This window comes from Meleagris gallopavo, chromosome 1, assembly GCF_905368555.1.
Source record: "Meleagris gallopavo chromosome 1, MGAL_WU_HG_1.1, whole genome shotgun sequence".
Taxonomy (NCBI): domain Eukaryota; kingdom Metazoa; phylum Chordata; class Aves; order Galliformes; family Phasianidae; genus Meleagris; species Meleagris gallopavo.
Window position 1 is genome coordinate 81,156,760 of NC_139404.1, and position 24,543 is coordinate 81,181,302.

General features: G+C 38.1%; 1 protein-coding gene across 16 annotated transcripts in view; it reads left to right on the plus strand.

Annotated features, from left to right (window-relative positions):
* The window catches only part of ZBTB20 (zinc finger and BTB domain containing 20), a 455,562-nt gene that overhangs the window by 14,702 nt on the left and 416,317 nt on the right, over positions 1-24,543 (plus strand). Inside the window, exon 2 of one of the 16 annotated variants that reach the window (XM_085237458.1) lies at positions 7,436-7,530. The exons of the other annotated variants lie outside the window; for them this stretch is intronic. The gene's annotated coding sequence lies outside the window, so the exon portion shown is untranslated. The remainder of the gene's footprint in view (positions 1-7,435; positions 7,531-24,543) is intronic. 16 annotated transcript variants of the gene reach the window in all.

Sequence of the window (24,543 nt, forward strand, 5' to 3'; positions counted from 1 at the left end):
TTCCCTCAGACTTACGAGGATAAAACTCGCACTCCTGGGGGTGCCAGGCATTTCAGATCTTGCGTTTAGGAGGAGCTGTGATGCTTTTTGTGTCTGTTTGTCTGTCCATCTGTCTGCTGGTCTATAATAAGCTGTGCAGCGAGACAGCAGCTTACTATCTGTGTGTGTGAAATTAGCTAATTGGTGTTAGCAGCAATATTTTCACATGTTTTATAAGCAAAGTGCAGCAAGGTATATAAATGTAGATATGATCCAGAGACACACACACATACACACACGCGCGCGCTCACGCAAGCCTGTCGCTGCTCATGCATAGACGCTCAGAAGTAATTAATGTTAATAAGATTTTAATGTGCTTGTGAGATCATAATGAGGAGAAATGAATGCTGTGATTAGAAAAAGGTAACTGTGTGTGTGTTTTGGCTTAGAACAAGATTTCCCCTCTTTTTTTATAAATCACAATTTCAGAACTTGTTTGTGATTGCATCAATCGGTTTTTATTTTCAAATTAGAGGTCTGTTCAGCCATTTGAATGATTAGCCAAATAAATGGGTAAAATCCTCATCATAAAGAACAGTGTAGATTGGGAGATTTTTTTTCCCCTCTTAGAAAGCAATACTAGTATGTGACTGGGCTGGGCACCCTCATCCTTCTAGCATTACGGGTTTTTTTTTATGCTGCTTTTAAAGCCTCATCAGAAACTGCTCCCAGAGACGGCGCTCATTTTTTACAAATAGAGATGTTTATCTATAGGTGTCTGCAGTGCATAATCAACCACTGAAACTATTGTGCCAAGGCACATTCCCGTTCATCAGTAATGATGAATCCTCAGAGTCCAGATGATCACATGACACCTTGATAATATTTTGAAATAATTAGTTTAAGAAAGAAGAACCATATACGTTTATTTTTTAGTTTAATCAGTCGCCTTCTAAAGAAGTCAGATAGGAAAGTGCTTGAAGGAAATATTTTCCAAGCTAAGATGTTCTTTCATCCTGCATGCTGCACAGCCACCAGACCGAGGCTGGCTGGAATCCAGATGGACACTAGGGGTCCTTCTCCCCAGCAAATCGGTGAAAATATTGTCCAGAGGGCTTTGCTTTCATTTGCATTCTTATTGTTGTTATTATTTTGAGTCATAAAAGGTATCAAAATATTAAAAAGTTCTTACCTGATGGCACTGCACAAATCACTTCAGGATTGGGGATATTTTTTTTTATTAACTGATGCTGAGAGATTAAATATTCTGTTTTAAAAATGTACAATGTCTGCACTGTGTGCTTCCCACTCCTTTCTTTGGTGGTGCCTGGCTCTATTGGTGTTCAAAAATATTAATCTGTGTTTGAATTCACAGATTATAATTAATTTCCAGAAATTGCTGGGGTAGCACAACAGAGTTCAGGATGAGAAATGGTAGAATGCAGTGATCTGATTGCAATCCAAAATTGTGATGAACGAAACCAAGTGTCAGTAGGTACGACTGTGACATGACGTGAGGTCTCCAAAGAAGATGATCTGACAGTTCATTTGAAAAGAATGAATTATTCTGGGGAGAAGAAACACCAGGCATTTTGTATATTTGTTATTCCTCTAAACACTCCCTTCAGCCAGCTGCTTTAATTCAGGAGTAAATTAGTCTTAGGCCAATGTAGCTTAACTGAATAAGGAGCTACAGGGAGCTTTGCTGCTGAATTAGAGCATCCACTCACAGCTTCAAGACAGTTAAACGTGTGCATATTGAAGTTAAACATCTGGTTGATTTGCCGTAACTTTCTGAACATCTCTGTGCAAGCTTGACATTAGAGACAGATAAACTGTCCCAAGAAATTCATTTGATAGTGGGGCCCCGGAACAAAGCAAATTTCAATAGTTCCTTGCTCTCAGGAAAATATTCTGCCACCCAGTTACTGCACTGTTCTTGTCAGAGTACTGGTTGTCCAGCCAGTCCTTGGACACTGGTTTTTCTGTGCAGTTGTTGGAAGGTCCACAGATAATGATGATGATTTTTTCTTAGAGTCACTGTACATGCATAGGCTCCAGTATTTGGGAGTAAAACATGATGAAGTTAGAAGTACTGTACGCTTACAGTGACTTCTAGAATTACTAAAAGAAAGGAAAGTGCATTCACAAGTTCTGTTTCCTTTTGGCAGCTTGCTTAGATTTGGCTACTCTGGTGTAGGGTTTAGCTCAAAGTTGACAGCGGGATGTGCATTTTTCTTTGGGTGTGCTGAGAGAATATACTGGGAGCATAACAATGGCAAGCCATCTTGGGAGAGACTCATTTTCTCTTAAAGAGGCCTATGTACCCTGTGAAAATAGGAGCTCATAACTGTATGTTCAGATTGTGCCCTGAAGAATGTTTTAGAGCACGTTTGCCAGCCTTACTTGTATTACATCCATTTAATTTGACTTTATTCCTAAGTGCACATATAAGGTTAAAATGCTATTGATTAAAGTTTGTAATTGACAAACTGTGAGTTAGCTGAATACATTCTCCATGCTAAGCAACGTGAGATTTGTCCATGTAACTTCCACAGTGAAAACTTTTGTGTATGCATGGATTTTAAAAAATATATCTGCTTGTTCTAGGTTTACCAGGCCAGCAGAAAAAGTGATCAACTTGAAGGTTTTTTTGGAAGTAGTCATCTGCTAGCCTCAAAATGGGTGTGTTTGTTCAAGTATACTAGCTGACCTTAGGCTTATCATATGGTATGGAGACAGAGAAAGGATATATTCTGAAACTGTCAAGACTGAAGGATTATCTCATCTTACTTGCCCAGTTCCACAGTTACGCTTCTAAATTAGCAGCTACTTTTTCAAAGTGCTTAATACTAAGAAACCCCTGCAGAATTTGCTGGATGCGTGGAACTTTTAGTAGCATGTGGATTTAAAAGAGCCAGTTTATATGCCAGTTTTGAAAATGCTGTCCAGAAGTCTTAGGGATCAAGATGAACTTAGAAATTCCAGATAAAAGGTACTTCTGACAAAAACATTATTTCAAATGGTTTTATAATTGTAGTGTACATATGGGTACATATGGGTGTCTGTAGGAAAAGAGCTGCTGAAAAAATCAAATAAATTGTTCATACGCTCTGTCTCTTCTGCTTCTCAAAGTGTTAGAAACTTCTGAGATAAGTAAGGAAAGTCTTCTAATGAAAAAGTAAACTGTCCATGGAGTAAGCTCCTACCTTGCTCTGCCATGGGATAATTCGCCAAGTCTTTGAAGGTTTTCTACTTGATTAGAGTTCTGTTTGATGTTATAATGGATATTCATATTAGCCATGTAAAATTTCTTTTTTTATTTTTCTTTTTTTTTCTCACTGTTGCTTTGCTGTGGGTATCATGTAATCTACAGGTTGGTTCACACATGAAAGAAACTAGCTTAATTTTTCTGAAATGTTGTGTGTGGAAGATATTTGGAAATTTGAAGTTTAAAGTAATGTAAAAGCAGACAGCACTGAGCAACTAGATGGAGTCAGAAACACGTATCTCTGTAGTATGAATTTTCTTCTTGGTATCTCAACTTTATTCTCTGGAGAACGTGTGTCTTCAGAATTCCAGTGGCTTCACAATGGCTACAGCCATGACAGAAATATACAAAATAGGTTAGGTATGTTTACATATGTGCTAACCCATACACTTATATCTGTGTTTACAAGTAGTGCATTTAGAAAGAATAGGAATGTATAAGAAGTGTTTGAATAAGAAGTTTGGAGAATGGTTCAACTTGTTTGGAAAATGTTGGAACTTAATCTTGTTTCCATCCCCAAACAGTTCTGCCACTGAGATTGAGAGAATTATGCTTTTTTACCTATGCCTGCATAAGTTATTCAAGAAAATTGCAAACTTCCTGAATTTCCTTGAGCAAAGCAGTATTATCTATTACCTCAGTTTACCTATTAATATGATAGGATAAATATTTTTATAGATTTTTATAACTTCCAATTGAACAGGTGGACTTTCCCTGAAGGCGAGAGCCTTTGTTCTGTCGTGTGAAAACCTTTCACGTTTGCTAGGGACTGTACATTGTGTTGGGGACTCACTCATTTGTCAGTCTCTACTTACACTTCCTAGTGATGCAAGTCTTTGCAAGTCACATTGGCCAACGCATCACAGCTGTGGGACTCCATGTTCCTGCATCTGACCATCCTGCTGGCCACCTGTGTCTTCTGCACGTGATTCTGGGAAGCAGGCAGAGATCATTGTGTTAGCAATATCTACAGGGCTTAATATCTCCAAGCCCTGAGCAGAAGGGGCTCTGCTAGCAGGCATAATCTGTAGTTACAGCTTAGGTAACGGGAACTACGACATGAGCTGCTGTATGAAGTCTTATTCCTTGGACCAGATGAGGTCTTCTTGGCAGGCAAAAAGCTGTGAAATCTGATTCAGGAGAAAAATCTCTGTAGTTCTCTTTTGTGATACATGCTAAAGATTGGACTAATCCATTGAGTGCACGAGCTGCTCATATACCCAGTGTCTCCCAGCTCTGCCCAGGTGGAGATTCTTACCTGACCACATGATAAACGTCTTTCCTTCAGTAACGGTCTGGGTCACCTCAGCAGCAGTTAAGGCAAGTCATGTGGCGTGTGGCTTTGTTAAAACAGCCTGTTCTGCTCATGAAACACTGTCAGTCTCTGTTCAAGACTGGGGAGAAGGCCCGAGGCAGCATGGGGCAGGGAACATGCTTGGGCCTTGCTTCTGTGGAAGAGAGGAAAGCAGGGAGGAAGTGAAGCAGGGAACAGTACTGCGGGGTGGGCTTTGATGGAAGGGCACAGAAAGTGAATTCTATAAAAGCGGTTTTAAGTACAATCTGTGTTAGAAGTATGGGGAGGTGAGGGAATGGAGAGAAGACGAGAAGCAACATTACAGACTGTTGCCACCTGTGCACACTTGGAGGTCATCAGAACTGTGAGATGCTGTTGCCAGTGCATTGCTACCATAAGAATCTTCTCGACTTTTGGAAAGTCTTGAAAATATTAAAAATAAATATAGTTGAGGCCCACTCCTTATTGGATTTTCTGGTCTTTCTTCGTAATATAATGGCCTATTCTTGATGAATGCACTATTAGCAAAGTCATGCACCCCAGTAGAATCGCTTTTCAGCATTCTGCCTTTGCTTCTTCTTTCATGGTGTTTCCTAACTTATCTTTCTTTTTCTGCCCCTGATAGCAAGTGACAGTAAGCGGTTAAATTTACTGCTATCACTTTACTGTGATTTGGTGCTGGAAACAGACCAGCTGTAAGGCCTAGCAGGTACTGGCTTATGTTCTAAAGACTCTGTGTAGTCTTTGAACACAATGGATTTAGTTGTAAGGAATGTAGTGCATGCTGAAACCAAAGGGATTGACAGTCCAGTTATTTTTTTGCTTTTTTTTTCCCTATTCTCTGATATCTGTATTTATGATCATTCATGCTTTTTTGTAGGTATTCCTCTGCTGTTTCTTGAACAGCTGTCTCCATATTTGGACAATTTGCATCTTGAAACTTCCCAAAACTGAGTAGAGTTGAAGGTTTACTTCCTGTATCCTCTGGGCTACGTCTGCTTTGATAAAGCCAAAAATGACGAATGACCTTGTGTTTCACCAAGATATTGCAAATTTATATCAGGTTTATAATTCGCCATAACCTTAGATCCTTTTCTGAAAAGCTGCTGTTGTCTCACTTATATGCTATTTTGTATTTATGTCATTAATTATTTCTGCCTAGGTACAGTACTTTACCCATATTCCTCTTGAATTTCATCCACTGTCTCTAGACCATTACTTTTATTTGCCAAGGACATTTAGAATTTTATTCAGTCATTCAGTGCCTTTTCAGATTCAAGTTGTTTGCAAGTCTGATAAACTTTTTTTTCCCCATCATCTACATTTTTAATGAAAAAGTCAAATAATAATAATAATTTAAAAAACTCTCCAAGGCAACAAGACAGTTGTTGTAGTCTTATATTTTAATAATTGTTGGACTCCCATAACCAAGTGTTTTTTTATCTGTACAATACTAACACTATGCTTGCTTTCTTCTGAGTTTGCATGTAGGAATATTACATAAAACTGTCAAAAGGCCAAAATGAAGTCAAGGTACATGACACTGGCTGTTTTCCACAAGGCTTCTTATTCTATTGTGGAAGGAAATTAGGTTGTTGACATGACTTGTTTTCAAATCAGTGTTGATTGCTACTCATCTTTTATAGTTAAGTGCTTGCAAGCTGTTCTGATTCATTGTTCAAGAATTTTCTGGAAATTAAGCTCAGGTTGACTGGTCAAGAATTCCCTTGTTCTTTCTTTTCTTCTTTTTCTTGCTTTTCATGGTAGATACTATTAATTTGTCCAGACTATACCTGTCTTCCACAAAGTCTCAAAGGCTGTTTCAGGCAGTTCTTTAGGTATACTGGGATGAAATTCATCAGGACCAAATGGCTTGAAAAATGTCTAATTTTGCTAAGTACTCTCTAATCTGTTTTGCTCTTCTGGAGTAAGACTATACGACCATATCCCTCTTCGTGAGTATTAAGTGAATTATCCATGTCTCTTCATGACAAATTTCGAATGAAAGGTGACATAAAAAGGATGTTAAGCATTTCAGCCTACTCACATCATCTGTCAGTTGATCTTCCTCTCCATTGATTTACAGATCCACATTTTCCTTCATCTACCTAATGTACTAATAGAATGGTATCTTATTATTCTTGATGTCCCTAGTTAGTTGTGTGCTTTGTGCTTTGAGCATAATTATTTTGCCCCTTCATGTTTGTACTATTCTTTTACTCCTCATCTTATATTCTGGTACCTTGCTATTTCTTTGGGCTTTTTATCTCCTTTCTTGATAGCAGTAAAGAGCTCATAATTTAGTGATGTTAAAACCCTACTACTCTTCTTTATTCTTCTCTATTGGGATAGTTTGTGTTTATGATTTTATTATAGTTTCTCGGAAGAACAAGTATTGCTCCTTAACTTCCTTTTTCCTGCAGACTTTCTCTGAGACTTCATTCAACACTCTCTGTTGCATTTATTCAGTTTGTTCACCTGTACAGGCTAGAGCCCAGTCTAGAAAAAATGTCCATTTAGTCTTTTAATTACTTTCTGTTGTACCAGTTAAGCCTCAATATTGATGATGTGTTAAGATTTCTAGATTATTTTTCTATTCACCAAACTTGTTGTTCTCTCAGTTCTTCTTGTAAATAATTTTCTTTTCTTGGGAGCTTTTTTGCATGTTTTGCAGATGAGTGCCATTGCAACTATATGGTTCCTCATAGGTGTACTCTAAAATTAATATTTGTCCAGTTTTTGTCCCAGTGTTGTGCAAGTCTTTTCTGTTGCCAAACTTTGTTCATGCTCATTTGCCATTTCAACCTGTTGAAGATGTTGATCTGAACATCTTAAGGCAATGGCAGATTTCCATAATACTGAATTTGTCCTGTTGCAACTACTGTTTGCAGACTTGCTTGGGAGGAAATCTTCTGCACAGGAGAAGTCAGTAGTTCTTGGCTTACTACTTGGAAGGAGTAAAGGACGTCTTAACACACACCTACAGGTTTTTTCTTTTTTTTTTCTTTTTTTTTTTTAAATAACAAATAGTTGGAGAATTCCAGAGAATCTGAAATTAGATTTGTACAATCTAATTTCTTATGTTAGCTTCTTCAGAGATTGACATTTTAAAATAATGATTGTGTACAGGTTACTAAATATCAGTCATTTTAAAGGAAAATGCAGTCAAGGCAGCAATTTAGAGTCCCTCTGTTATCACGGAGAGGAGGAGAAATACTCTTGGAGTCTTACCCGTCCTAAATATATTCAAGTTTTAGGATGAAATTACTTGCTCTCTGGAGAGTATTATGATGCCTTCAGTTAGATAGCTAGCTTTTAGATAGTTAATATATTATATGCATCCCATGTCTGATTGGATTTATCTGAAGAAAATTCCTTTTTTGAATAACTTTGCATCATCTTGCTTTTTGATTGTAACTTGCTCCCCAGTTTGCTTTGTTGTGAAGAAAGTGTCCAATTCTTTATTTTGGTGTGGTTTCTTTTTGATGGATCATTTCATTGCCCCAGCTATTTGCTCTTCAACACTGCAGGTAAATACTGTTCCATGTTACCTTCCTCACAGGTGACACACAGATTAGTTAACATTTGCACATAGTATTGAGTGTGTTAATCTCTCTTTATAAGCTATTACGTATTTTTGATGACTATTTTTACTTGTATTTAGGACCAAGCCACTCAAAATGAATGACCGTGAACAACAGATTAAACATATTTGTTGTTTTTTGGGGAAGAGTTAATGTCATTTTGGTGCTGCGTAAGTTTTCCTCTTTATTTCTGTACAGCCTTAAGGTGCCCATGACACTATTATTTTGGCCACTCTCTTGCCAAAAAATTGTCAAGAAATTAGTGGAGAATTCAGAGAAGAGCAACAGAAGTTAAGAGGCTGAAGAAATTGAAATATGAGCAAAGATTACAAGAATTTAATATGTACAGTTTGGACTAAATGATGACTAAGACATATGATAACAATCTACAAGTATTTGAAGGGTGTAAAATATTGAGGAAAAAAAAAAAAGGATTATTTTAAGATCTTCAAAGGGGTAAAATGCAGTGAGGAAAAATTTCACTGTGAGCCACAAAGACTTCCAGGGAACTGTACGCGCTGGCTTCGTAGAATGGAGCCTATAAGAAAGTGGTAAGAAGCCTACAGTTCCATGCAGGCCTGGGATCGCACACAACAGCACATGGGTCTGGCTGAACAGCCAGGTTTGCCTGCTCCCCAAATCGTGTTTTCCTGTGGCTTCTGAAGAGAGAGCTGCAGCACAGAGGGTTCCTCCCAGCAGCAGCAGCCTGCCTTCAGCTGCTATTTTTGTGGATCAGCCCTTTTCTATCATATGGCTGTATGTGTACCTATCCATTTGAGAAGCGTAGGCAGAATCAAGCTATCGCCAATGGATTAATTAATCTAATTTTCAACTCACTCCCTGCTGAGGTGTGAGAAATACCCAAGGAAGAGCAGGACTGAGGGGACATTGCAGAACTGGTCTGTTGGTGATGGTTTGCCCTTGGCAGCTGTCTTTCCCACATACACGCCTGACCTGGAACCAGAGTAATTTCACAGGTAAAGTACAATGTAGGCCTGTAGCAAATTTGGTCGTGTAGTTGTCAGAAGGTCTTACATGCTTCTAATACTGGAAGAAAACAAATGGCCCATCCGGAAAGGAAACTGAACATCACTTAACAGGACAGTTCTGTAGAAACTAGACTGACGCAGGCAGAAGATCAAGGAAATGCAGTAAGAATAGAATTTCACAGTATGATGGCAGAGGACTTGAATGGCATCTTCGGTGTTTTTGTTCTCCTTTTGTCCCCTTCTTTCATTTCTCTAAGTTTGTGCAATCACATGAAAAACTTTGCACATAGATTTTTTTACCCATAACCTGAGAGCACTCAACAACTATTTGTTCATTCCAATAAAGGCTGCAGGTTGACACTGAATGCTTAGATTAATTAGCAGGTCTTCTACTGTCCTACTGAATCATTATGGACTAGTTTAACACTAAAAATATTTAAGTGTCCTGACCACTATTAATTGGTTGGTATTTTTGCTTAGTAAGGGCTTCTTTACTGTTTACAGCTTGTTTTGCGCTCTTAATAGATATTGACAGGAGGAGTGAGGAATACAGATCTTGCTCCCTCTTCTGCCCTCTGTTCCTCATTTTTATTTTTGTGTGTATGCAAAACCATCATGCATGCCAGCTTGGGAAGTTGGCATCCCTCCTGTTAAGACCAAACTTACTCTCTGTTGCAGTATAAATAGTGCTTGCTTCCAACTTCAGAACAGTACCCGTGTTGCATGCGTTTTGTAGCTGGCTGGGAAGCAGGATCTGTATTAAAGAGTTTTCCATGTATATGAGGATTTTATATTTGTAGCTTTACATTTTCTGACTGACTTGGAGCACACATCTGGGGATAGGCCTTTAAGCTTTTGTGATATTAGGGGGCTGGAGTATTTCAGTTTTGGAGTGGTTCAGTTTAAGAAAGTCCTTCTTCACTGGCATGTGCGGGAGAAAGAAAAGCAAATGCCATTCTTTATAATAGTCCAGATATAAACCTGGGAGCACTCCCAGCTTTGGCAATCCTACATTATCTGTAAATCACTGGAAGAAGAGGGGGAAATTGCACCAGGTGAACCAGATGTATTTGGAAATGCCATTTAGTTTGCTAGTCTGGGTTTTTTGATTTGATAGAAACACAATGTTTTGCTTTGTAAAAGTACCTGGCTAGGCAAAACTAAGAGCATTTGGTCACACAAAGGACACAGAGAAAGGAAGCTGAAGGGAGGTTTAAGAGAGGACATTCTGAGTTATGGAGGTAAAGAGCCACTGCAGACGTTGCTGTATGTATGTGAAGTTGTGAAGTTTTACCATCAGCAATTAGTCCTTGGGCTTTTGAAAAATGTTCTCTTAAAGTTACACAATAGAAAGAGATAGCTGTTTTCCTTAGACCCACTAGAACTGTTGTCTTCCCAATGGAAAATGCTGATCTGTCTGCCCCAGTTATCCCCTTGGGAAGTGGCTTGCCTCTCCTTGGCTCTCTGGGATTCATAGCCAGCTAAACCTTAGAGAAAAGGAATTACTTTATCCTTTTGTCCATTGCATTTTGGTTTCGGAGTTGGGATTGTCTGCTGGACGCACTCAAGCAAATCTTGCCAAGAGGGATGCTGGGTTTTAGGGTTGTGCTGTGTTGCTACAGATCATGTCACGTCCATGGGTAAACAGTCCAAAAATAAAAACAGTAAATGATACAAAAAGGAATCCAGTTATATTTTTATATCTCATTAAGTTTCGCTCCTCCTTCTGGTTTTATTGGCAGAGGTATAAGGGGAGTATAAATCTCCATCTGAGAAGAGGTGAAAAGAGTTGCATTGTTTGGGTGGGCAGACATATTTTTTTGCCCCTCTCCTTTTTTTTTTTCCTGTTGTGGGAATTAAATGGGAAGGGGTTTAGGTTCTCATTTGTGGACATCCTTATTTTATCATGTATAGAAAACACCTGTTGATTTTAGAGTAGTTACTAGTATCCTACCAAGGGGTTCTTTATTTAGGTACACAGCTGAAAGAGCTGCTGCCCCAAGCTGTCATTTAACAGAGCAGATTACTTACTATTGCTGTGAGCCAAAGGTATAGGGTATAGGTGGGTGGACTTGTTTTTGAACCCTGAACTTTCCCTGTGTGGTAGTGACAGATGAGTAGGGCGGAAAACAGGCAAGGATCCACAAGCACCAGTCTTGTGTCACCGTGTGCCTGTCACCAGAGCTGTGCATTAGCCGCAGAATACTGGCTACAAGAGTTGTCCTCTATTTAATGTGAGGCTAATAGCTAATTTATAATGTTGTCTTTTGTTATTTTGGATGGTCCTTGACTGCCTACTTTACAGGAAATAGCTAAGATGTGGTTGGACAATTGTGTTGGAAGTCGACTGAAGAACAGAAGTCTCTGGGGAGACCTCGCTGTGGCCTTCCAATACTTGAAGGGAGCTTATAAACAGGAGAGGGAAAGACTGTTCACAAGGGTGGATACTGATAGGAGAAGGGTGAATGGTTTTAAAGTGAGACAGGGGAGGTTTAGGTTAGATATCAGGAGGAAGTTTTTCACACAGAGGGTGGTGACACACTGGAACAGGTTGCCCAAGGAGGCTGTGGATGCCCCATCCCTGGAGGCATTCAAGGCCAGGCTGGATGTGGCTCTGGGCAGCCTGGTTTGGTGGTTGGCGACCCTGCACATAGCAGGGGGTTTGAAACTACATGATCATTGTGGTCCTTTTCAACCCAGGCCATTTTATGATCTTATGATTCTATGATTCTGTCATTCTATGATTCTGTCATTCTATGATTCTATGACTCTGTCCATCCAAACACCCACGGCAATCCAGGGCAGGAGAGGAGATGGGGGAGGTTATTGCAGGCCTTTGGGTTTTGTACACACAGATGCACTGAGGAATTCCTGCTATGTGTGTTTCATTTTTTTTTTTTTTCTTCTTTTTTTTCCCCTTGCTTTGTGCTGGAATCCTCCAGCGTGCTCAGCACCTAGGTTGTTAATGGCTTCTGGAAGTGAGTTATGGCTGCCAGGAGTGCTAAAGCCCCACCTCAGATTTGTTCCCACATCATGTGTAAGATATCATTGGGTTCTGGTCCAGCAAACTTTTCAGTCTTTAAATTGGAGTAGTGAACCTTTTTCATAGGTTCATCAATAGTGAGTATCTTAGTTCTGCCAGATTTTGATCTTGAAAATAATTGTTTTTCAGACAGAAGCTATGGATTTGATAGAACAGGAGACAGGACTCTTTTTATAGCCATAATCCTGTGCTTTAAGAATTCTGTTTGTCTCATGTCCCTTACTTAGGATTTCTGTGTAGTTATTTATACCATTCTTATTGCATGCAGTAAGGGGCATGACTCCCCAGTGCGGATCTGCAAACATGATGATGCATGGAAAATTTCAGTTAGTATTTAATGAACTTCTTCATATATTCAGTACGAGGACATTGCTGAGGATGCAAGCGTTGGCAAATAGAAGTATCAACTGTTTTGTTTTGTTGGATTTTTTTTTTCTTTTTTTCCTACTTAAAGCACTGAACTTAAGCACACTTGAACTAGTAGCTAGAGAAAACATATGATTTCTTAAATTCATTTCTGGAAGTTAATATTGTAAGATGGCCTTGCAAAGGCCAAGGAATGAGGTATTCCCAGTAAAAGTGTTAAACAAAAAAATCTTAATTAAAGTATGTACGAGTTATGACTATTCTTCCTGTGAAAACACCAGTGTTTCTATCACTTCACTAAAGGTCTTTTTTTGTACAATAGACAAAGACCCGTAAGGAAAACAAAAGACTTTGTATCTAGGAATTAAAAAAGGAGTATTTTCTTTGTTCCAAGTAACCTATACTGTTAATTCTAGAAATGAAATAGAATATTTTTCTAAAAGCTTAGTGTGCAGCTTGAGCATTTCCATGGAATGTCCTTTCCTATTCACTGACTCACTCCCTATTCATTTATAGTTAATATATGGCACTTTTATTGTGGTTTCTAAAGTATGGGGGTTATGTGAGTCAGATGCAATTTAGAATAGAGATTATCTTTAAATAATCAAAAACATACTTTGCCAAAAATACTTAAAAAAAAAAAAGATAGAAAGCATTGAGTGTTCTCAAAATGAGAAGTGCTTTTAAAAAATAGTTTTTTCAATAAATAAGGGGGAAGAAGTGTTATGTAAACCTAAGTGCTTAGCAGACATCCGTTTACTTCCTCCAAGGAGATAAGGGGTTTTAAGATTTTCAGAGCTCATGAGAAAGGCACATCCTTGAGTATTTGCACCAAGGACATGATGGAAACATTTTTCCTTGAAAATCTGCAGTGTGAACACAAAAGGTTAGAGGCAGCACAGCTGATAAATTTCTTGAAGATTTTAATCAGGGGCGTTTTGGAGAATCAGTGGACGTTTGGATCTCTCCTTAAAAACAGAAGGAAAAAAAAGCCTCCCAAACAAGCACCTCCCTTTCTTCCCTTTCTTTTTTCACTTCTTTCTTCTTCTTATGTCGATTATGGTTTTCATAAAGTTGTTCATTAATGATATGGTGTTAGTAAGGGCAATTGTTGGTTTTTCTGCTGTGACTTTGAAGTCTCTTTGTTGTGACAGCTGTTAGGCTGGCATTTCCTGGACATCAGTGGTGTATTATGATAGCTTGCCTGCTTCCCTTCTTTCTGATGAATTTTCTCAGAAAGGATAGCAGGCTGGCAGACTCAGATTCCTGTATTATAAAAGCAGGAGGTGGATCGTAGTGCACTGTAGTTGAGAGAAATGTGGGGATCCAAGGACTTACCAGCTTTTTTGTAACACAGTTAGCAATGTGATCTGCAGACAGAGTGAAAGGGATCACAAAGTTAGAAACGTGCATGCATCCTTTTGCTATTTGTTTTTAAATTTAGTGCAGCAACAAATAATGCTGGACTATCAAATTGATACCGAATGTAAATAGATATATATTATATCTATATAATATATTATAATATAATAAATGCATATTTTTTGCTGTCATGAAAAAACATACTGTTGGCTTAAAAAAAGTCTAAACAGCCCTGCAGAGATGACGTATTTTCAACCACACATTAAGTCTCATGTTTTTCAATGACAACAGGACTTTTTTCCTCTGCTGATCTTTTTATTTATTTACTTATTGATTTTTAAGTAACCAAAGGAACAAGTATGTCTTGGTTTTCAGCTTTATTCTGGTGCTTTGTGTACTCTGATGACCCCCTAATCACACTCTCTGTGACATGTCAATCTACTGCTATGGAAAGTGTGTGATTTGGGCTGCCATGAAAGTGATGATATGCTCATATATCTTGTGCATTTGGGACAGAAAAGTTCAAAGAAATGCATTAACCAAATGAATGAAAAGTTACGGGACCCCATAATTCAGCTACAGAGTGTCTCTCCCAGTTCATGAGTGGTTCTTTATCTGTGTTGTGACTTTAAATGTGAGCACCAGGTGTGAAGATTTCTGTTTATCTTTATTTCAGCAAAAACAAACACAAAAAAATTCAGAGCTGATGCAGATGATGAAATGTAAAGATGTGTGATGGGTTTAGTAAATAGTCATGGTGCATATGTCTAAACAAGGAAGGAGATTGTGGAATGTGGTATTAGTTTATAATGCTCTCCTTTCATTACTATAGAACCATCTGCCTCTCTGGCATGTTCCTTAAAATTTTACACTGTGGTTTAAACCTTCAACATTACTGTGGTGTTTCCTCTGCTGAGTTAGTGGAATCATCTACATCACAAGGTAAATACCGTCAACATCTACAGCAAATTATTCTTCATCCAAACTGTAAGATATGACTGACCTTTTTTATTAAATGAAGAAACCATTCTAGTAATTTGTAAATGTAATTTGAGAGGCGTGATGCAAATGTGAGTTTTGGGGCAAGGGTAGACTCCTCTTGGCACCAGTATCAGTTCCTCTGTGATCTTAGATGCATTACCCAAATGTTCTACACGGAATCTCCCATCTGTAATATGCGGATAATGCTACTTGCCTCCCTGGTGAGGATTACCATGTTAATGTTTGTAAAGTTCTGTGAAAATAAAAAGTGTTTTATTAAAAAATAAACAAATTGATAAGAATTTTGTCCCTGCTGGATGTCCTCAATACATTGAAGACTGTGTTAGTAAATGTTTTCACCTTCACAATCCAGCACCTTGTAAGTGTGGAATTGTGGTTGTTTGAGAAATGCACGGTCCAACATCATAAATGCACATTTCTTATTTTCTTCAAAGAATATCGTCATCATTTAACAGTTATTACTGAGCTTTTCTTACGAAAGATTTTTCTAAGGTTTATCTTCACCTGTTCAGTTTGATCAAATAGTTAGGAGATTTAGATTTATAGAGCTGCATTTCAATCCACCCCAGCTTGCTAGGAATTGTGGAGCAGGTCAGTTTGACACCTTAAGAATGACTCTTGACAGATTCCTTTGGATGTGACTGATGCTCTGCTGAATATTGTGATGAAGCACAGAGAAACTTGTCCATGGACACAGACTTAGAATCTCTGTTCAGCATTTGTAATCTATAAATTGGTACAAGGTTCAGAACAGATCTGTGATCTCTTATGTGCTTGTAAAACATGCAAAAATACAGTGTTTTAATTATTGGCTTGCTTCAGTGAATATGTGATGATGGTTTTAGAAGTGGTAAATGTTTCTTTTGATGCATGGTTTTGGATGAGGGGTTAAAACATTAGGAAGCCCAAAGTCAGTTTATTAGGTCTCTTGGGTGTGTTTTTTTTTTTCTTGTTGTTTGGTTGGTTGTTTGGTTGGTTGGTTTTGTTTAAATTATAAATACTTTATGAAGAAAAGGAACTTGAAGCTCCTTGCCTAGGCTGATCTTCAGTTGTGGTGTGGATACTTTGAGGGTATAAACCACAGAGGAAGTTGGGATAAAACAGCTACTTAAAAAGAGATTAAGGGATTTACTTCATTGCCTCTATGGGATGTGATTTAAAGGGAGAAGAACCCACTTTTTTTGTATCACAGATACTTTTATTGGCTATAGGTTTTAACCTCTTGGAAAGTTTCTCACATCTTTCTATCAGCCAATTTTTAATCCAGACCAGTCAACAGAATTGTGCATTGCACTTGATTTCTTGCTAATTTTAAAAGCCTTCAGTGTCTTCTCTGACAGTGTATCTCTCTAGCCTTTTGGCACAGATGCATGGATGAGCAAGGACAATAGATAACTGTACTTAAACATTATTTTCCAGAGATAAAAGAAATTGAAAGTTGAGGTGTGGAGGGAAGGAGGCATTATATAAAAAGAATTGAACAGAGAATGATGACTCCAGTTCAAATGACTTGTTAAACTCTCTGTGGTTAGTTAATTTTTTCCCCTGTAGAGTTATATTTGGGACAGAATCTGAACTTTGCCTTCCAACTGCTTGCCAGCTACAATCAGTGGGGACACAGTACTTTTAAACTGTACAAGTTTGCTGACACCCTCAGAATTTTACAGTCATAGTACTCAATAGTGTATTTTTTAGAAGTTTTTGGTAATCTTTCATGGTAACTGATTTCTGTTTGAGATGGTATGATTTGGGGCACTTGGGATGGGAAGCTCAGTACTGTTACCACTTTCAGTAGGTGGAGGTTTTTTCTGTACTTCCAAAACAGTATTATATGTCAGTTAGATGTTGTGATTGAAAAGGTGTTCTCAGTTGGCTCTTATTCACCTATGTCTGCCTATCCTGTATGATAAAACTTTCAAGCTGCTTATATTTTCTTGCCCAAAAGCTTAACTCTAGATTTGTTGTCTATTTGTGCACATTTATTTTATCCTTATCAAATGTCAGCTCAGTATTTCATTAAAAGATCCAGTCATGCCTGAAGTTCTTACAATCCATTTTCAGTAGTGGATCATCCAATTAGGAGATCATGCCCTCTGCACTTCTGCAAAGCTTGATTTATTTCAGGATTAGAAGTATGCGAAGTCACGTTTGAGGAAAAGTTACTGATGCCTACGTAACTTTCGTTATTTAAAAAAGTCAAATATTGGAAATTGTATATTGCAACTGATTTGTTCTTCTAAGTTAAAGACGGCCAGGAGGCGAGTTTGAACATCTTACTCTTGATCATCCATGCAGTTCATTCGCTAGCTCTCTGTGTGGTTGTGCTTTGAACCTTCTTAAGGAATTCTGTCCAAGACCAGTCTGTTGTAGGGAGAAATTTTAGCTCTCTGCAGTGTGAATTTGAGCTAGGCATTGTCATGTAGACTTAGGAATTGAGATTGGTCCCAGATTCTTTTGTTTTAAAACTCTTCTCTGTTATTGTGTAAATATTGCTTCTGCGACCCAAATTTTAGTCTGGAGAAAAGGAGGCTCAGCTTATAGCTCTCTACACCTACCTGAAAGAAGGTTGTGGCAAGGTAGGGGTCTGCCTTTTCTCCTGAGTAACAGTGATGAGAGGGAATGTGGCAAGGGAGGTTCAGATTGGTTATGAGGAAAAATTTCTCCTCCAAAAGAGTGGAAAGGCACTGGAATGGACTGCCCAGGGAGGTAGTTGAGTCACTATCCCTGGAGGTGTTCAAGAAGTGTGTAGATGTGGTACTAAGGGACATGGTTTAGTGGGCAGTGTTGGTGGTTGGTGGACAGTTGGACTAAATGATCTTGGAGATCTTTTCCAACTGTAACGATTCTGTGATTCTATGATTAACTGATACAGAAGACTGAGGTAGTTAAAATGGTATAGGCTTTGCTGACAACTCTTAAGATGCTGCTGAAGTGAAAAGAGTAACCTGTTCTCTTCTGTGCCTAATATGAATTTAGAATTGACATTCTAATACACTGGTTTTTTTGCTGTGTTCCTTCACCAAGAAGGCATAACAGCAGCAGGTCTTGTTGACTTTAAAGGTGCATGTGATTCAATTTGATGCTACTGAGACAGTACCATTTTGGGACACTCTACTGAAGTTCAATGAAAACTTGAAGACTTCTCTGTTGAAAAGGGTACAATGTACCATTGAATATGTGAACAAGTGGAAGCTCTCCTTTTCTTTCTGGACTTTCTGATTCCAGCATCAGTCAAGACAAAGCAGATGGCTAAATAACCAGATGTTTGCTATCAACCTGCCTTCATGGTTTGTGATGATATATGCTTGCTAAGAATCTGCCTGATAAAACTGAATCAAAATATGAGGTTTCTGTGCTGGCCTTGGCTCTTCACTTTTGTTTATGGTCTTGGTCTTGCCTGGGAAAAGGCAAAGAGAATTTGATTAATGCAGTTACCATGCCTGCCTTTTTTACTTGCCATATTTCTGGATCTTAGTCTAGGTTGAGTGTTTGTTAATAGGTTTCTTTGGAAGACATTCAGTGTTAATAACGTTCTCTTTTTTCGGAAGCGTTTAAAAAATGTTAATAAAAAGTCAATGCGATCCAACCCCCAGTGGTTTCTATCATGTAGCTTTTTCTCATTTATAAAATTTCATTGTTGTTGCTTTTAACCAAAACCAGCCAATTTTCAGTCTACATATTAAGCCTTCGTATTTTTGGTCTAGAGTTTGGAAACAGAAGTGTCTGATACCCAGAGCAACATATAATTTTTTTTTCCCCTGTGTAAATCAAACCCAGCTTGATGGATTAGGTGTTTTTGGTTTTTGTATGTGGGATAGTAGTGGTGTTGGAAGGAAAACAAGTGAAAAGGGCAAAACCTGTGAATTCAGACTGGCAGTCAATGTTCCAGAAACCTTAAAGTACTCTTTGAAACTTCTGGAAGGTTTAGCTCCGAAGATTAGGGCTCAAAAATGCAAATAAAAAAATAAATGTAGAAATATTTCAGGTTAAATCTTTTCAATCTGTTTTTCTCCATGCTGCCTTCCAGCATCCTGTGTTTTCTCTTTGCATTCCATTCCCTGAAAACCTTTTCTACTTTAAGAAACTGTTGAAATGCTTATTTATGATCAGCATAGTATTGAAGATTCTCCAACTTTTGAGGCACTGAAACCAGTGCTATGCCCTTCATTTCTAGCCCTACGGTTCCCTAAAACACTGAGAGACATAAAGATGAGAAAAGTAGCTCCTGTGCACATATCCTGTAGTTTTTGTTCAATGTGCCATAAATGTAATCCAAAACTACTCTGTTTTTTAAACACAAAAAGCATTTTAAAATGCTCATCAGGACTGACAGCTTGTATGAAGATTCCATCCCTGCATAATTCAAAGCATCAGCTGTATCTTCCCCTCTTCCCTCACCCCAAGTTACCTGAAAATGAGTTTTGTAATGAGTTTTATAACTTTAAACAGAGAGCTGCTGGATACTGCCATAAATTTCATTCCATACATTAAAAAAATTATATATTTTAAACTAGAACTATTTTTTAAACACAATTAAGCCAAATGCATTTGAATAATATAAGTAGAGAGAAATAAACTAACTTAGCTACAACACTTGGCTTCATATTTACTATCAGAACTTTAACATGATTTCTTGTGCAATGCTGACACAGAGTTATAGAAATAACAAAAAAGAGAAACAAAAATAGTATCTAAGACATGGAATTAGAGCATGGTTGTTGCTTGCTAACTGTAACAGCGTATGTGCAGTCTGTGGGTCTATTGATCATTCTTTTATGACAAACCCATACCGCATGTGCCAAGTTATTGGGAAGAGCTCTATCTCAGCCAGTTAGAAAATCTTTTATGCTCTTCTCTTGCGCTCAGGGGAAAAGAATAGAAAATCTTAAGTCTTATCTGCACTAAAGTGGACTTTGTTCATGCATCAAAGCATCATCTGTTAACCTGGTGGAACTTGAGAAGAGTTCTTGAATGGACTAAGATTTGAACTTCATGGATCCAAATTTTACCTTTAAAGAATCCTTTTCAACCAAACATCTTCTTGAGTAAAAATATGCCATGGACTTACTTAAAATGGAAAGTATAGAGACTGGGAATGGCCATTTCCTGCTGACAGGACTTCTGGAGGGCAGTTTAGGAACATAGTCAGGCACTGCTTTTGGGGTTACCTTTAGCAGTGAAAGAAGAGGGGAAATAGGAAATATGAAGAAATCACCAACTGTGAGTGCAGAAATCAGGACAAAATGCAGTGAAGCTCAGAAGACAGCAAAAGAACTTGCAAGCAATTGTGTGCAAATACATCAGAGAAAATTATATTTAATCATCATACACTATTATGTTGACACTAGTAGAGATTACATTTGGTTTTAGAGTTTTTAAAGGGTTTTACCAAATTTTACTAACAGTTTCCTGGGCTTTATAGCATTCATAAAAAATACCTGGTCAAAGCAACAGAACCTCAGAGAATACTGTCAGAATGGTCACTTGCTTTATGTCAAGTCTCTTTACACAAGATGAAGAACAGCCATGTTTAAGTCCTTTATTTGAGTAAGGTCTTGTCCCCGAGCCTCACATGTCTCAGGTGAAAGACTGTGCTGTTTTAACCTTTTTCGTTTTTTATAAAAGACTCAGTAGAATTTGTTTGTTTCTTCGTTTGTTTGTTTCTGATGCAAAATGGTAAAAAATGAAATTGTAAAGTTTTGTGGAACAGGAAAAATCAACTCCTCTGGAAAATGCTAAAGCTATGCTTTCAATATTAAAGTAAAGAATATTTGCTAAAATGATTATATTTAAGAACATAGGAAAGAATCCCAGCTTCTTCTGTACTGCTCAGTAGAAGTGTAATCAAAACTCCTTAAACAGCAAAATTGTTGTAAATAAGGACTCTTGTTTCCTACAGTACTAAGTTACAAGGATCTGGTAAGCAAGGGAGAAAGTAGCTAAGCTCTTAATCTTACCCAAATTTCTTGAGGAATCTTTATAGAGGACTCTAATAGTTTCTGATCAGCTACATATGAGTGCAAAGTGCAAGCATACAGATTTGCCTGCAGGATTGGGACTTCCCAACTTCCTGGGGAACAGCAAAGCTTTACATTCCGTGAAGCTGTGAAGTGCACATGCACTGAAAATTGGGTAGTGTTTTCCGTAAACGTACTTTTCAGTGCTGTTACTGTTGACTGTGTAAGTACAAAAAACTGCTTGCAGTGGGGCTTTGAGAGGATCGTGGGTCTATTGAGATCCTGAATTAGGAACAAAAGGGAGAAAGTTATTGTTCAATAATTTTCCAAGTTTTAAGTCTGTAATAGAGCCCTTAAAGTTTCAGAGCATGCAGTGTTCTCTCAGCCATACCCTGACCTATATTTAACGTATGGCAACTAGAGCTGGAAAAACTGGTATGGGGCTAGTGCTGTAGCAAGCAAACAGTGGGATATTAGTCCAGTCTCAAACATTGGGCTGTGCCCCTTTTGTACATATTCAGCTGAGCTTGGGGATTCATTTGCAAAGGCTGTTACGAACTTTGAGCTCTTCCCTTTAGGCCTCTGTCCAGTTTTAATACTGTTCCCCTGTTCCCTACTCTGTCCCTCGTACCTGTAGAAACAATGAAAAATACTCAATACACGAAAAGTTGTAACTAGATTTTGGGAATGCAGTGCTGATTGGCATCCTATTTGTGGCTAGATAGATTGCAGTACTGAAAACAGTGGTGAGACATCTACATACTTCAGAACAGATCTGACTCTTACTCCATTTTGTTTTCCTAGTGTCCATTTCATAACGACTATGAGCAAAGGCACTGTTATGCTTATTCAATTACATTTATTTGATTCTAATTAAGTAGGATTTCAATCTTTTTTTTTTTTTTTTTTGGAAACCACTGTACTGAAGGAACATGAATTTGGAAAGAGGAGTGAAATAATATAACAATATCCCTTGATCTTACAAAGTAGAAAATAACCCATCTAGGCACCATTTATTGCTTTTTTTTTTTTGCTTTTTTTTTTCCTTTTCACTTTGTTAAGACGTGCCTTAACTCCATTCAAAAGTACAATTAAGAGATTGTTAATGTTGTGATGAGAAGTATTCAGAATTATAGGACTAGAAAAGTCAAGACAACATTTTATTTCAAAGGGAAGACTGGCAGTTTAAAGCTCTCACTTTTCTTTCTTACTGTTGTTATCTGTGTACAGTGCTTTTATAGCTGAATGCTGAAGGAAAAATCTATGTATTTTGTATGTTTGATAGGCTTTCGGTTGAGGCACTTTGTCTCCCTGGTATATGTATTTTACACTGTATGTTGATGTGTCACACAGCAACTGAAAAAGGAAAAAGCAGTAAGGAAAGGAGTAAAATAATGATTGTGTGGGGAAAAAAATGAAGACATTTGTAAAACTGTGAACATTTGTAGAATATCTTTGGAGAAGCAGTAAAACCCAGATCTCTGCCGTGCTGATTTTTAAAAAAAGGACTAGATTTTACATGGGGAGTTCATCAGTTGGCTGTGTATTATGACCTAAATGGATGCTGGAGGGATGTGTAATATCTTATAATGGCAGAAAAACATGTATTATACCTTTTATTTCTGCATATGCTAGTGTTTTTGTCATAGGTATTGAATTTATCTTGGCTGATCCACAAGTTTTAAACAAGAGTGTGTTTGAGCTTTCTTCTTATAAACAGAAACACGTTTCTGATGAAATTATATTGCTCTACTACTCAGGATTTTTAGATTCAGAAAAAGGAAAGGATAAACTAAATGAAAAAGACATGTGGGTTGTCTCATGTTAAACTTTCAGAGCTCTATTTTACCCTGTATTGTGGTTCAAAGGCTTTTGGAATCTTTCTGAGGAACTGTTATTGCTATACCTGTTTATTTATGCAGTTGGTACTGTGCATTTCAGTGTCTCATCTGTCCACAAGGCATCCAGAGCAGTAGCCATCTTGCAGAAAGTCTACAACTCCCATTTCTGTGGGTATAATCCATCTTGGGAAGCAAGAATGGAAGGAGAAAGAGAAGAAAGGTTGGTACATACTCAGATTTCACTTTGATTTGGAGTTGAGGTGTTGCATTGAGTGTTCCCTTAGGAAGTGAAATGAACACCTACAACTTCTTCACTGTAACTCCTTTCCCTGTGACCCTGCTTGATGAGCCAGATCTTCTATGATCAAGTGATCTGCCTGGTGGGTGAGGGAGAGGCTTTTGCCGTAGCCTATCTAGACTTCAGCAAAGCTTTCAACACTGTTTCCCACAGTTTTCTCCTGGTGAGGCTTGACCTCGACTACTATGTTCAGTTTTGGATCCCTCACTTTGAGAAAGACATCGAGGCCTGAAGCGTGTTCAGAAAAGGGCAGCTAAGCTGGTGAGGGGTCTGGAGCACAAGTCTTACAGGGAGCAGCTGAGGGAGCTGGGATTGTTCTGGAGAAGAGGAGGCTCAAAGGTGACTTTATCGCTATCTATAACTATCTGAAGGGAGGTTCTGATGAGGTGGAAGTCAGCATCTTCTTTCATGTAACTACCAATAGGACTAAAGGGAACGGCCTCAATTTGTGCCAGGGGAGATTCAGGCTGGATGTTAGGAAATACTTCTCTGAGAAAGTGATCAGACTGCCCAGGAAGGTGGGGGATTCACCCACCTGGAGTTGTTCAAGAAACATTTAGATGTTGTACTGAGGGACGTGGTTTAGTGGGAAATATTGGTGATAGGTGATTCAATGATTCTGTGATTCCAACACTGGCTTTTGGGAATGAGCCAGTGTGAAGCAGAGCATTCAGTGAAGAGCTCCTGAGACAAGATACTTGCCACCTATATGACACATCTCATACATCATAAGACCTAGTTCTTCTGAAAGCAATGACAGAATAGACTTTATCTTCATTACATCTCAGATCCCAATCCTGTGCATGACTTTGGAGGATTTGTCTTAATGCTGAGCTTCCTTTCCTTGGGTGCTGACTTCCTTCTACCTTCCAACTGCTGAGCAGTCCTCATGGAAGCGTTCGTCATGCATTTGCCACCTCCCTCTGTTTACCTCACCACTATCCCAAAAGCAAAAGCCTAATTTCATTGATATTAATGAGTGGGTGGCCCAGTATTATATACTTTTTTTTTTGTTTTGTTTTTCTGAAGGCCCATTATTCATTCTGGGTAGAGAAGTTTGCCCTCAGTCACATTTATCTACCTGTGTCCGTGTTTCAAGGATTTCCACTTTATTTCCATTAGAGGAATTTGAAGAATGTTCAATTACATAGAGGCCATGAAACATATTTACTTTTTTGTTTCTAATAGTCTGCCAACTGTTCCCTGCCAAACTTTAAACTGGGCTTACGACTCTTAGATTTTTTTTTTATAACTGCTCTATTGTAATATATACAAGTAGTGTGCTCATACCATAGCTTTAGAACACAGTGCTAGATTTTATCTGGAAGATTATTGCAAGCCTGTTTCTAATTTATATAATGTTTTCATTAATAGCAATACCTTTTTAAAATGCCCAATAAAATAGTGTAGCATTATTTTAAATAGAAATTTCAGTCATTTTAGATATCCCCCCCATTGTAACAGGTCAGGCTTTTAACAGATGTCTCAATAACTTTGCTATTAGCAGGAATATTTCATGAATTAAAATCAGGCCTCTTTGTCTCTGTCACTCATTTA